General features: G+C 40.4%; 1 protein-coding gene and 1 non-coding gene across 5 annotated transcripts in view; one reads left to right on the plus strand and one right to left on the minus strand.

The window, feature by feature from the left end:
* CCDC169 (coiled-coil domain containing 169) overlaps positions 1-15,020 on the plus strand; it is a 70,587-nt gene that overhangs the window by 24,775 nt on the left and 30,792 nt on the right. The gene's annotated exons all lie outside the window — the stretch shown is intronic.
* LOC115836870 lies at positions 4,313-4,419 on the minus strand. The gene has a single exon (XR_004031862.1). It is a non-coding gene; the product is annotated as a U6 spliceosomal RNA (small nuclear RNA).

Raw genomic sequence — 15,020 nt, forward strand, 5'->3', positions numbered from 1 at the left:
TTTTAATGCCTGAGTAGTATTCCATGGTGTATATATAACCACATTTTCTTTATCTACTTGTTAGCTGATGGGCACTTAGGTTGGTTCCACATCTTTGCAATTATGAATTGTGCTCCTATAAACATATCTGTGCAAGTGTCTTTTTTGTATAATGACTTCTTTTTCTTTGGGTAGATATCCAGTAGTGTGATTGCTGGATCACATGGTAGATCTACTTTTAGCTCTTTAAGGAATCTCCATACTGTTTTCTACAGAGGTTGTACTAATTTACATTCCCATCAGCAGTGTATAAGCATTCCCTTTTCCCCACATCCATGCCAACATCTATTTTTTTTTGACTTTTTAATAGCCATTCTTGCAGGAGTAAGGTAGCATCCTTGTGGTTTTAGTTTACATTTCCCTGAGGATTCGTGATGTTGAGCATTTTTCCATATGTTTGTTGGCCATTTGTACATCTTCATTTGAGAAATATCTATTCATGTCCTTTGCCCACTTTTTGATGGGATTGTTTATTTCTTGCTGATTTGTTTGAGTTCCTTGTAAATTCTAGATTCTTTATCAGATGTGTGGTTTGCAAATAATTTCTCCTGTTCTGTGGGTTGTGTGCTTGCTGTGATTATTATGTCTTTTGCTGTGCAGAAGCTTTTTAGTTTAATTAGGTCTTATGTATTTATTTTTGTTTTTGTTGCATTTGCTTTTTGCATCTTAGTCATGAATTTTTTGCCTAGTCCAATGTCTATGAGAATTTTTCCAACCTTATCTTGCAGAATTTTTATACTTTCAGATCTTATATGTAAGTCTTTGATCCATCTTGAGTTGATTTTTATGTAAGATAAGAGATAGGGATCCAGTTTTATTCTTCAACATGTGGATTGCTAGTTTTCCCTGCACCATTTATTAAAAAGAGGGTCCATTCCCTAAGTTATGTTTCTGTATGCTTTGTCAAAGATCAGCTGGCTGTAAGTATTTGGTTTTATTTCTGTGTTCTCTATTCTGTTCCATTAATCTATGTGCCTGTTTTTTATACCAGTACCATGCTATTTTGGTAACTATACCCTTGTAGTATAATTTGAAGTCTGGTAATATGATGCCTCCAGAGTTGTTCTTTCTGATTAGGATTGCTTTGGCTATTTGGGCTCTTTTTTGGTTCAATATGAATTTTAGGATTTTTTTTTTCTAATTCCGTGAAAAATGATGTTGGTATTTTGATGGGAATTGCATTGAATGTATACATTGCTTTGGGCAATATGATCCTTTTCACAATGATTCTTCCAATTCATGAGCATGGGATGTGTTTCCTTTTTTGTGTGTTTCATCAGTGATTTCTTTCAGCAGTGTTTTGTAGTTCTCCTTGTAGAGATCTTTCACCTGCTTTGTTAAGTATATTCCTAGTTGTTTTGTTTTGTCTTTGCAGCTATTGTAAAAGAGATTGAGTTCTTGATTTGATTCTTAGCTTGGTCATTTTGTTGTGCAGCAGTGCTACTGATTTGTGTACATTGATTTTGTAACCTGAGACTTTACTCAATTTGTTTATCAAATCTAGGAGTCTTTTGGGAAGAGTCTTTAGGATTTTCTAGGTATACGATCATGTTGTCTGAAAACAGCAATAGTTCGGATTCCTCTTTTCCAATTTGGATGCCCTTTATTTCTTTCTCTTGCCCGAATGCTCTGGCTAGGACTTCCAGAACTATATTCAATAGGAGTGGTGCAGGTAGGCATCCTTGTCTCGTTCCTGTTCTCAGGGAGAATGCTTTCAACTTCTCCCCATTCAGTATGATGTTGGCTGTGGGTTTGTCATGTGTGGTTTTTATTATTTTGAAGTAAGTCCCTTCTATGTCTAGTTTGTTGAGAGTTTTTATCACAAAATCATGCTGGATTTTGTCCAGTGCTTTTTCTGCATCTGTTGAGATGATCATATGGTTTTTATTTTTAATTCTGTTTTTTGTGATATAACACATTTATTAACTTGCACATGTTAAATCATCCCTGCATCCCTGGAATGAAACCCACTTGATCAAGGTACATTATCTTTTTGATGTGCTGTTGATTCAGTTAGCTAGTATTTTTTTGAGGATTTCTGCCTCTATGTTCACCAGGGAAATTGGTCTGTAGTTTTCTTTTTTTGTTGTATCCTTTCCAGGTATTAGTATCAGGGTGATACTGGCTTCATAGAATGATTTAGGGAGGATTCCCTCTTTCTCAGTCTTTTGAAATAGTTTCAGTAGGATTGATACCAATTCTTCTTTGAATGCCTGGTAGAATTTAGCTGTGAATCCATTGGTCCTGGGTGTTTTTATTGTTGTTGGCAACTTTTAAATTACAGATTCAATTTCATTGCTTATTATTGATCTGTTCAGGGTTTCTATTTCTTCCTGATTTAACCTAGGAGAGTTGTATGTTTCCAAGAACTTATCCATTTCCTCTAGGTTTTCTAGTTTCTGTGCATAAAGGTATTCATAGCAGTCTCAAATGATTTTTTTTTTATTTGAGTTGGAGTCTTGCTCTCTCACCCCGGCTGGAGTGCAGTGGCACAATCTCAGCTTACTGCAACCTCCACCTGCTGATTCAAGTGATTCTCCTGCCTCAGCCTCCTGAGTAGCTGGGATTATAGGCATCCGCCACCGCGCCTGGCTAATCTTTGTATATTTAGTAGAGATGGGGTTTCACCATGTTGGCCAGGCTGGTCTTGAACTCCTGACCTCAAATGATCGGCCCACCTCAGCCTCCCAAGGTGCTGGGATTACAGGCATGAGCCACTGTGCCTGGCTTGAATGATCTTTTGTTATTTCTGTGGTGTTGGTTGTAATGTTTTCAGGATCACTTCTAATTGAGCTTATTTGGATCTTCTCTCTTCTTTTCTTGGTTAATCTAGCTAATGTTCTATTTTGTTTATTTTTTCAAAGAGCCAGATTTTTGTATCGTTGATCTTTTGGGGTTTTTTGTTTGAATTTCATTTAGTTCTACTCTGATCTTGTTATTTCTTTTCTTCTTGTAGCTTTGGGTTTGGTTTGTTGTTGTTTCTCTAGCTCCTTGAGGTATGACATTAGGTTGTCAATTTGTGCTCTTCCACCCTTTTTGATATAGGCATTTAGTGCTATAAACTTTCCTCTTAGCACTGCTTTTGCTGTATACTAGAGGTTTTGATAGTTGTATCATTATTATCATTCATTTCAAAGAATTTCTAAATTTCCATCTTTATTTCATTGTTAACCCAGATATTCAGGAGCAGATTATTTAATTTGCATGTATTTGTATAGTTCTGAGGGTTCCTTTTGGAGTTGATTTCTAGTTTTATTCCTCTGTTGTCTGAGAATATACTTGATATGATTTCAATTTTAAAAAATTTATTGAGATTTATTTTGTGGCCTATCATATGGTCTGTCTTGGAGAGTGTTCCATGTGCTCATGAGAAGAATGTATACTCTGCAGTTGTTGGGAAGAATGTTCTGTAAATATCTGTTAAGTGCATTTGTTCTGGAGTGTCATTTAAGTTCATTGTTTGTTGACTTTCTGTCTCAAAGATCTGTCTAGTGCTGTCAGTGGTGTATTGAAGTCTTCCACCATTATTGTGTTGCTGTCTCATTTCTTAGATCTAGTAGTAATTTTTAAAATTTAAACATTTTTAAATGTTTTATAAATCTGTGATCTCCAGTGTTAGGTGCATATGAATTTAGAATTGAAATATCTTCTTGTTGAATTGATCCTTTTGTCATTATATAGTGACCATCTTTGCTTTTTTTTTTAATGTGTTATTGCTTTGAAGTCTGTTTTGTCTGATATAAGAATAGCTACTACTGCTCACTTTTGGTTTCTATTTGCATGGAATATCTTTTTGCACCCTTTTACCTTGAGTTTATATGAATCTTTCCATGTTAGGTGAGTCTCTTGAAGACAGCAGATATTTGGTTTGTGATTTTTAAAATTCATTCTGTATTTTTTAAGCAGAGCATTTAGACCATTTACATTCAGTGTTAATATTGAGATACGAGGCACTGTTCTCTTCATCATATTAATTGTTACCTAAACAGTTTTTTTCATTGTGTTACTGTTTTATAGTCCCTGTGAGTTTTAAGGTTTCAAGAGGTTCTGTTTTGGTACTTATTGAGCTTTTGTTTCAAGGTCTAGAACGCCTTTTAGCATTTCTTGTAGTGCTGGTTTGGTAGTGACAAATTCCCTCAGCATTTGTTTGTCTGAAAATGACTTTATTTCTCCTTCATTTATGAAACTTAGTTTTGCTGGATACAAAATTATTGGCTGAGAGTTACTCTGTTTAAGGAGGTTGAAGATAGGACTCTAATGTTTTCTGGCTTGTAAAAATGTGAAATTCTTCATGAATTTGTATGTCATTCTTGCACAGGGACTATGCTAATCTTCTCTGTATCATTCTAATTTTAGTATATGTGCTGCAGAAGTGAGCACTCTTGGCTGGCTTTGCCAAACTTTTCCTAGACTACATTACAGCCTAGGACGCTTCTGCTTTCAGCCAACCTTCTCTCACTGTCCTTTACTAGGACTAAGACTTGCATTATTGTCAGACTGCTCTCCTGGCCTCCTCCTGCTCCCTCTCTATTTCCTTTTACATGGGCATATCTGATAACATGATCCTTGTACATGTAATCCCATCTTAGTGTCTGCTTCTCAGAAGACCAGGTCTAAAACTAGGAGTATGGATAGTGATATGAGAAAATAGGAGGTAATTTGTAACTGGCTCACTCACCATGTAGCAGGATCTGTTCTGATTGGTAGATGTGACAGCAATAGATCCTGGCCCAACGTGGCAGTTCACTTCATAAAGACTGCACTGATGATGATCTTGGAAAATGTCCTGTTGGAGTGGAATACCGTGGAAGAAGCCATGATGCAGGCATTTGCTGCTAAGTTGTATTGACACCCTACATAAGGATAATGAGAGGCTGAGAACTGTTAACAAGTATGTGAAACCAGAAAGCCTTGGTGGTAGCCTCATAAGAGGCCCTCTATACTAGTAGTGGAAGGGTAGACAGGGTAAAACAACAGGCTAAAGACCTAATTGTGAGAGTTGCAGAGCTCCAGAGGCATCTGAATGCTCAGCCCAGGTAGGTCTGTTATGTGAAGGGCAGGGCCCTGATAGGGATGACCAGGGATCCTGAAAACTCTGACAGGACATCTGGATAGGTGCCCCTAAGGATCTGGAGTCTACAGGTCTACCTGAACCCTCTGGGTGTGCAGAGGTGGCCCACCCTTCCCTAATAAGGGCTAGAAGAGTACCCACTGTGCTGGAAGATGCTGCGGAGGCCTCTTCCCAACAAGACAACTGGTTTCCCCCTCAGGAGCTGCACCCACCTCCTCCCCTGGCTGCCAAGCCAATTAAGAATGGTGCTGTTCAGCATCTCTAATTAAAGAAAGAAAAGCAAGAACAGAGGAGCAGGAGGCTGAGGACAGTCAGCCCAGCAGAAAGCATAATTCTTTACTCATTTCCCAGACCTGAACCAATTTCCAGAACCAGAAACTACTGACCAAAGAAGTGGCTGGATTCCTAAGAAGGGCCCTGCAATACTAGTCAAAGTTTATATTATGACAGTATCCACAGTCCTCCCAAAAGGGACCTCTGGCCATTTACACAGGCGACCGTACACTGATGAAAAGGAAATAACTAGATCTCTCAAGGATGATTGAGCACAGAGTCTGAGTTGACGTTGACTCCCAGAGTGGAAATCTATGACCAAATTCCAAATCACAGTGGGCTCAATGTGCCCACAGACTCCCCTACCCCTGCAGTGATAATTATCTCCATCACCAAGTACATAATTGAAATAGATATACTTGACAGTTGAAAGTTACCCCCTATGGTCCCTAATCTCTGAAGTAAAAGTTATCATGGTAGGGAAAAGACCAAAAAAAACCTTCTGAAACTGCTCCCTTCATCAGATCAAAATTGTAAATCAAAAACATCTCTTATCCCAGGGAAGACAGTAGGGATTAGTGCCATAATTAAAGACCTAAAAGATGCAAATATACTGGTGCCTAACATAGATCTCTTTAATTTGCCAGCCTAATGGCTGCAGAAACTGGATGTCTCTTGGGGAAAAACTGTAGGCTACTGCAGACTTAAACAATTAGTAGCCTCAATTGCAGCTACTTTGCCTGATGTGATATCACTGCCAGAGCAGATTAATAAGGTTTTAGTTACAGGGTGTGCAGCCATTGATTTGGAGAATACATTCTTTTCATTTCAGTTAGAAAAGGTGATCAAAGTTTGTGACTCCTTGTTTCAACTAGAACATGAATATAGCTTGAAAGTTGTCAGTCTTGTCATTACAACAAGAAAATGGTGATCAAACTGAAAATCAATGATTTTTCTTGGACCCATTAGAAAATTGAATTTGCAGGGCAAACTCCTACCCTGAAATCTGGATAAACAGACAAAAGTGGACAGTCACAATTGAGATCTGTTTACCTAAAATGAGAGCTGCTAAAATTGTAAACTGGTAGGTGCATCTAAATGGTAATTTTGATTAATTACTGGAGGAAAAATAGACAAATCCATTATGAAAGTTGGAGACTTCAACATCCCACTGTCAGTGACTGATAAATCAAGCAGGCAGTTGACCTGAACAGTGCTACCAATCAACTTGATCTAATTGACATTTATTGAATATTCCATCCAACACCACCAGAACACAGATTCTTCTCAAGCTCACATGTAACATTCATCAAGATAGACCACATTCTGAATCCCCTATTAGATTCTCAGCTTCATGAGGACAGGGTCTGGGTTTGTAATTCTTAGTGTGCTATCCCTAGCACAATGCCTGACACATAAGAGGTGCTTCATAGGTAGTTTTTTAATAAATGAATGAATTGTAAAATTAGGCTACGAGACAAGGAATCTAGTCAGGTTGGGAATAGCAGCAAGATATAGTCTAAGTCACAAAGGAAGTACAGGTATATTAAAAATTTTTAAGCCTCAAGAGTTAGAATTGCAAATTCACACCTGAAAATAACAGAAAACATCCTCTGTCATAGAGACTGCCACTTGATTAATATTCCTAAGTCCCTATTTTCATTATGTCTCTTCTTTAATAACTTGGAATAGCTCCCAGTTCTTAGACTCCTGAGCCTAACATGTTAAGCTTTCTTTATCCAGGTCCTTCCCTAGGTATCCTACTTTGTCTTTTATTTATTGCTCAAATATTTTGCTTCAGCTCTATCACTCCCATTAAATAATCGTTTCTGATTCAAGCCTGTGACCAATATATAGCTCTTTCATCTCACTTTTTCCATCTAAATCCTTCTCATTTTAGGGACTCTGTAGCCCATGTTGATCAACTTCTTTTAAAAACTTCTGAAGTATTTATTGTCTATGTTTCACATTTTGGCTTTTAATCATATATTGCCTGTAATTTTAACTGCTATTTCTAATGTACTTTTTTTGGGTATGAATTTCTAAAGTTTTGAATCCCATCTAATTCAGGTCATCTTTAATACAAAAATAATTTGTGTTCCAGAGAGTTATTTGTAAGCTAACTTCTTTTAGAACTTAGAATACATTTTCCATTAAAACTATACTAAAAAGGGTTGGATTCATTTTACATCTATAAATGTATTTAACAAATTATGTAACTGATCTACGTTACTATGGTAGCCTAAACTTGGAATTCTTGGAGCAAGCGTCCATGTGGCAGAATTTTGAACTACCTCCCTCACCCCCTGATTATCCCTTCAAAAGCTCTTCATATTGAGCAGTTTATTTCATAGGACTTTAATTTTCTATAAAATGACTCAGTTTAGCTTCTTGCATATGTTTACCTTTTATTGATTTTCTTCTGGAGCAAATTTGTGTTTGGAGGAAGGGAACTGGAAACTATTCATGATACTAGTGTGTAATTAATTTTTGAAGAACAATAATACCTACCTGAGAAATATCACCCAATTATGTTTTAACAGGGATGTTAGTCAAATATATATAGTGAGGATGTGTCATTTCTGAGGGATTTGTTTTATCATTAGAATTATTTTCAGAGACTGGAACTTGCCCTGTTTCACCTAATTATTCTCTTAATATAATTTTTAAAATTCTAATAATTGTTAAGAAGTATCTAAGAGAGAATAAAGTGTTTAGAGAAGTAGCTGTGTTTCAGGAAGGTATGAACTCTAAAATATTTTGCAGTTTTGCTTTGTGGAGATTTAAATCAGCTGCTTCCATTTTTCTTTGAATGATTCTTTTAATAGATTTAGTGACCTAGATCATGACCAATATAATTGAGAGAATTTGACTTGAAGATTTTTTCCCTTTAATTTGCAAGAAGGTGAGAACTAATTGGAGTTATTGAAAATGATCAGTTATCAGTTGGGGATTAAATTTTAAACCAAATGACTGTATTATTGCTCTGACCTCTATCTAGCCCTTTTTTTCTCTACTTTCCTACCAATGTTTTGGGGAACTTGATTGTAAATTCAACACATACTATAGCCTCGCAATTCCTTGAACTGCTTAATTCTATTAATCCCTCCCTCTCCTACTCCTTTTCAGCAACCCAGATACCATGGCCAAACCTGGGGCTTTGACATCTCCTTTGTAGAGGGCATTTTGATTTGGTTTGATCAGCATTCCCTCTGGCTTCTTCTAGGACAGAACTCACCTCCTTCTGCAAATTGTATTTTCTCCTTCTTTCAGTCATATGCTTTATACCAAAAGAGTTTTCACTGCTTTATATGTCCCCAGAGCTCATTAGTCTAGAGGTGGAGACCTTACATAGACTGGCCAACCACAGTATCTCTTAGAAAGGAGATACCCCCATCACTGATCCAGAGCTGGGCACAGAGACATAGTTCAAGAAAGCAAGCCCACTAGCTCTGGACCTATAGTTAGATGGCCCTTTTATGCACAGAGCAGAGCCCAGAACATACTTCCTAGGTAAAAATCATTCTTTAAAGATGCTATGTTGGGCTATCCAGTATATACCAATCTTCACCCCTCCAGCCACCTTTATCCTTTCAGTTGGGGCAGGGGATCTTCAGGTTTTCATGATTGAAGGCTTGAGCCACAATTAAAAGCATATTTGAAGCATGACTTGAATTCCTAGGTATAGTTCAAAGCTAGTAGTACTTCTGTTTAGGTATTAGAACTAATCTTTGTGGCACATGTTAGGAGTCCAAGACTAACAGGACAGGGCCAGTAGGAGACTAGATCTAGCAGTAAATCAATATATAATGTACTTTCACACCTAGAAGGAGATGGAGGTGTTTATCATTCATCAGGTGCTGGCAGTCATGCTGGTACAGTTCAAATAGCATTATGTGAGAGTTGATCAGGCTGGCCTTAGAAAATTATTGCCACTCATCTCCTTTTTGTCTAAGGATGAGATCATATACCTCCCCAAGGGCTGTGTATTTGGTAATCTGAACACTATGTGTTGAAGTGTTGGCAGAAGAGGTTTAATTGTTAACATAAGTCATTTCTGAGTGGTAGATTCAAGTTGGGTGGGGCCAAGCATTTCTGGGCAGCACTAGAGGGGTAGACAGTTATTCCTATATATGAACTTCCTGAAAAAGTTTTTGACATGTGACAGTCTCTCAGCAGTGGCACCTCTTAATGGTTTTCCCAGAGTATAAGAAAAAACTAAAAAGTGTGGGATGATTAAACAACCCAGACCTAAGCAGATTTAGAGTAAATTGGCATCTGGGTCTGTTGAGCTAAAATCAACTGACAAATTTACCTGAACTCACAAATGCACTGCAATAAGTTCCAACCAGCAAGTTCCCAGTGGCATGTTTCTAATGTTCAGTTCTGTGATCACAGGGCAGGCTCTGGAGGCAAGTCTAATCATAAAGAATACAGCTTTCCTACAGAACAGGCACATGTTATCTTCTAGTGGTAGTGTGGGTTTTCTTTGCTACAGATTAGCTCTATGCCTAGCATTCTGCCTTCAACTCATATACTTTGAGCCACTAATTATGCTAGGCTGCCAGTCTTGGATATCAACCAGTTGACTGTCCAGCCAGTCCCACCTGAAAAGGTTGGTAAGATTGTCTTTTTGGCCTAAAGGAGCCCTTTTGAGTGAAAAAACAAACAAACTCCCTTCTCAGAACTGATAGATTGCCAAATTATGTTGCTGGCTGAGGCACTGTGGTAGGAAAGGTAAAACTGTCAGGAACACTTGTCAGGATGAATTGTTGCTCTTTTGAGGTTGGAAGGCATCTTGTATAATCAGCTTGCCACCAAGCAGCTGATTGATCTTGAAGGATGGCACAGTAACAGGAGCTTATGTTGTCGTCTCTTGTTGGCAGGCTAGACATTGAGCAGCAGCAGTACTAGATTAGTCTTGGTGGGAAGGAACCCATGCTGTTGAGCCAATGCAAAGTTGCCATCTCAGCCACTGTGGTTACTGTTCATGAGCTCATTGTCCACCCACTGGGGTGACCAAGAACAGAAACCAGATGCTATCTCCTGGTTAAGCCTTTGGTCCACTTGGTTTAATGCCTCTTACATAGTGGGTGCTCTCTGGTGAAAATTACTGCACAATACAGAGATTTCACCCTTGTTCCCACTTTTATAGGACCATCCACATACCTCTTTCCCGGATTTCCTCATCCCCAGTCATCAAATCAGTACAGATTTCTGCCCTCAGTGAATGTTGGCCAGGTAGAAGGATTATTAGATTCTTGAAAGCTTTTCTACATTTCTATATGTGATACCCAGGAAACCGTGCACTTCTAGGTCCTCTCTGAAAAGCTAAAACAGATGGGGGTAGGAGGCTCTTATGAAAAGTAGGATTCAGAAAAGAAAGTTCTAGAGTTTGTGAGGGATGCACTGACACACACAAAAAAGAAACAATATGATCAGGAAAAGGAGATTATTTATCAAGCCAAAGAAGTGAAAGAAGTAGAGTGGTAGAATAGGCACTAAAGGTTGGTAATCAGGAGAATCGTGAGGATATTACAGAGTAAACCAGTTGTAGAAAGTAAGACCTTAACCTAGATACTCCTCATCACAAATAGCTGGAGTTTTTTACATAAGGGTTTGCTTACATTTATTTCACTAATACCAGGAAACTAGTGTAACTCAGATTGGAAGATAAAAATTATACATTTTAATTGTATATTTCTCTAACAATTTATAATTATGTATATGTATGGTATTATTGATGTGGATCAAGATAATTCACTACATTCCATCTTTTTATAAAAAAGGTGCCATATACTTTTTCCTATATTTGGATGCCTGTTTGATCCTGTTTCTGTAGATTTCTAAGTTAGTTTTCACCAGGAAGTAAAAATCGACTTAGAGTATACAGTTAACAATAGGACATCCTCTTTAAATGTCTTTGCCTGTACCGCTTTTGTTACAATGGTAACAATAAAATGAACAGGCATATAATAATTGTTTACCCTCTGTGGCCTTTGGAGTCATTTTACCTGGGTTCACATTCCAGATCTACCATTATTAGCTGCGTGTCTTTGAGCCAGTTATGTAATCTCTATAAGCTGCAATCTTCTCAACAGTTAAATAGAAATATATTGGCCATTTCAACTGTAATAAGGATTAAATGAAATAATCTATGAAAAGCATTTAGGCCCAGGGCTCCCAGAGGCATGGAGATGGACTGTGTTGGGGCAGGCCGAGGAGGCACCACCATTGGAGCAGGCCATGCCCGAAGGCCACAAACTGCCCACCTGCCTCAGGCAGGCCTGTCAGCCACCCCTCCCCTCCCTGCACCCAGTCCCTGGCAGGGCCAGAGAGGCCACCATGTAGTGGGAGTCTGGAGAAGATGAGGCAGGAGAATAGGGTCTGGAGACAGGGAGCCTAAAGCCAACCTGTCTCTGACTTCTTGGAATTAAACCTAAAGGAAAACTTCAACCTTTGACTGGTCACGAGCCAAGTCTTTACTTCAGCCTCTGATTGGTCATGGGCCAAGTCTTCACTTCAGCCTCCAATTGGTCGTGGGCCAAGTCTTCACTTCAGCCTCTGATTGGTCGTGGGCCAAGTCTTCACTTCAGCCTCTGATTGGTCGTGGGCCTATCCTTCATTTGCATAGAGTGTAACTCCACTTCAGCCTCTGATTGATTGCAGGCCACATCTTCAGCCTCTGGTTGGTCGTGGGCTGTCTTCATTTGCGTAGGGTGTAACCAACTTGAAACCTCTAAAGGGTGTTATCAAGTTCTTTTAGTAACCCCAGGGAACATACTCAGACCTCTTGAGCCACTTACTTAAGCCTGTTTCACTCTGTGGAGTGTCCTTTTGCTTAAATAAATGTATGTCACTGTCATCCATTGCTTTGAGCATTTTGTTCAAGTCTTTGTTCAATACACCAAGAACCTGGACAACTGGCAGTCAAGACTTTCCATCCAGTAACAATGGGAAACCAAGAAGCGCTTCCTGGGGGAGAGCTCATAATGTTCCTGAGGGAAGCCACGACAAGATGGTGGCTCTGAGGGGGAGACAGGGACCAAGTGACTCAGCTCATCGCCAGGGAGCAGGACACTGCCTTCTAATTCCGCCATCCTGCTCTCAGCCCTCACTATCATGTCGGCTCTCACCACTTTAGTCCTGCTGCCTACATAGGCCATGGTATCCGAGGGAGCAGGATCCTGGGAGTCCCTGGAGCCTGCCTTCTTGGAAAGAGCAGGCCCCAGCACAGGAACACATTTTAGATATGTCTGCAGGGAGCAGGATTCCTCTGCAGGCACTCATCCCGGCAGCTTCAGGCTCTTGGTTTTGATTGTTTTCACACCTGTGACAGATGACATGGCCAGTCACACTGTAATGTCTGGAGAAACTGTTAACGGAAAGGGGTCCCGATCCAGACTCCAAGAGAGGGTTCTTGGATCTTGCACAAAAAAGAATTAGAGGCAAATCCATAGTGTAAAGTGAAAGCAAGTTTATTAAGAAAGTAAAGGAATAAAAGAATGGACACTCCATCAGCAGAGCAGCCCCCAGGGGTGTTGGTTGGCTATTTTTGTGCTTATTTCTTGATTATATATGCTAAAGGAGTGGATTATTCATGAGTTTTCCATGAAAGGGGTGGGCAGTTCCTGGAAATGAGGGTTCCTTCCCTTTTTAGACTATACAGGTAACTTCCTGATGTTGCCATGGCATTTGTAAACTGTCATGGTGCAGATAGAAGTGTCTTTTAATATGCTAATACATTATAATTAGCATATAATGAGCAGTGAGGATAACCAGAGGTTACTTTTGTTGCCATCTAGGGTTTTGGTGGGTTTTGCCCCATTTCTTTACTGCATCCTTTTATTGACCTGTACCTTGTGTCAACCTCCTATTTCATCCTGTGACTGAGAATGTCTAGCCTCCTGGGAATGCAGCCCAGTTGGTCTCAGCCTTATGTTACCCAGCCTCTGTTCAAGATGGAGTTGCTCTAGTTCAAATGCCTCTGACAAAAACCTCTGTAGGGGAGCAGGACTCAGCAGACAGGCTGTGGCCCAGACAGCAGCTGCCAAGATGATGGAGCCTGCACCCACCCAATTTGGCCAAAGAAGCCCCCATACACTCCGTGAAAAAGATTTCCAGAAGCTGTTGTGTCAATAACAGTCTCAAAAGCAAAACCACCAACACTGAAGATCATTCTAGAGTCTGATTTGAAAACTAGGGTCAAATTCTGTAGAGGCTTTCAAGTGGCAAAAAAAATCACCCTAGTAGCCAGATCTACGGTCTCATCCATCACACCAGGGAAAATGTTCCATTCACCATTCCTCAGCTTCTGGTTCTGGTTTCTGAGTTCTGTCTATATTGGAGGGGTTTTAAAGCTAGAGGGACTTTACCCACTTACTCATTCACAGATCTGAATATAGAGGTCAAGAGGGGAAGTGACATGTCCTAAGTCAGAGTAGACAACAAAATAAGACAATGACTGAGCCCTTAGTGTATACTGGGCACTGGCTAGCTACTGGGGATATGGAGATGAAGAAAACATAGTCCCTTTTACAGTAAAGCAGCTCAATCTAGTAAGGTAGAAAGATTTTTTTTTTTTTTTTTTTTTAGATGGAGTCTTGCTCTGTTGCCAGGGTGCAGTACAGTGGTGTGATCTTGACTCACTACAACCCCCGCCTCCCGGGTTCAAGCGATTCACTTGCCTCAGTCTCTCGAGTAGCTGGGACTACAGGTGCGTGCCACCACACCCAGCTAATTTTTGTATTTTTTAGTAGAGACGGGGTTTCACCATGTTGGCCAGGATGGTCTCGATCTCTTGACCTCGTGATCTGCCTGCCTCAGCCTCCCAAACTGCTAGGATTACAGGCATGAGCCACTACGCCTAGCCGGTAGACAGACTCTTTGTAGGCAGGACCAGGCTTCCCTGAAGCAGAAGGAAACTTGAAATTAGGGTAATGAACCTCACCAGGGATGGGCCACCACAGTGCCCTGAGAGGATTATGTGTGGACACAGGGCTATGAGATAGCCCTGCTTTAACCTTCTAGCTGTGCTGTAGGGCTAGATGGGGCCTGGAGTGGCCTGAGCTAGGGGCGGCCATGAGCTCTTTCCACTCCCCCAAGGCATTGCATAAGTAATGTCACTTTCTGTTTGTACAGCCGAATCAAGAGCACAGTTTTCTATAACACCGGGTACCTCCCCTATCCCCAGCTCAATGGGTGTTCTACCTGGTCATTAGGCCCTTGTTTATGTTAAAGACAGAACACTAGTGGTCAGCTGTGGCCCACAGGCCACTGGCAAATGGAAGCAGAGCTGCAGAGCCCTCAGGAGTCAGAGAGCACCTCTGCCTGCCACACAGTGCCTACCCAGCTGCTGCTGGCCTACCTGTGGGCAGTAGTAATTAGTGATGTGCAGAATCCTGGGACTAGTGCCAGGGAACCTATGGACACTCTGGGTGATCAGACATGCGCTGCCGTGGTGGCCTTTATGGTCAGGAGATGACATGCAGTAAGAAGGGAAGAGACGGCCCAGAGGGGTTCAAGCCGGGGTGAGGTCCACAGAGAGGCCAGGACCAAGCTGTGGCCAGCACACCAGGCCCGTGGGGACCTCATATCACCCATGCTGGAGGTCAGTCCTTGATCACTCCAAAACCTC

Source organism: Nomascus leucogenys, chromosome 9 (genome assembly GCF_006542625.1).
Source record: "Nomascus leucogenys isolate Asia chromosome 9, Asia_NLE_v1, whole genome shotgun sequence".
NCBI classification, from domain to species: domain Eukaryota; kingdom Metazoa; phylum Chordata; class Mammalia; order Primates; family Hylobatidae; genus Nomascus; species Nomascus leucogenys.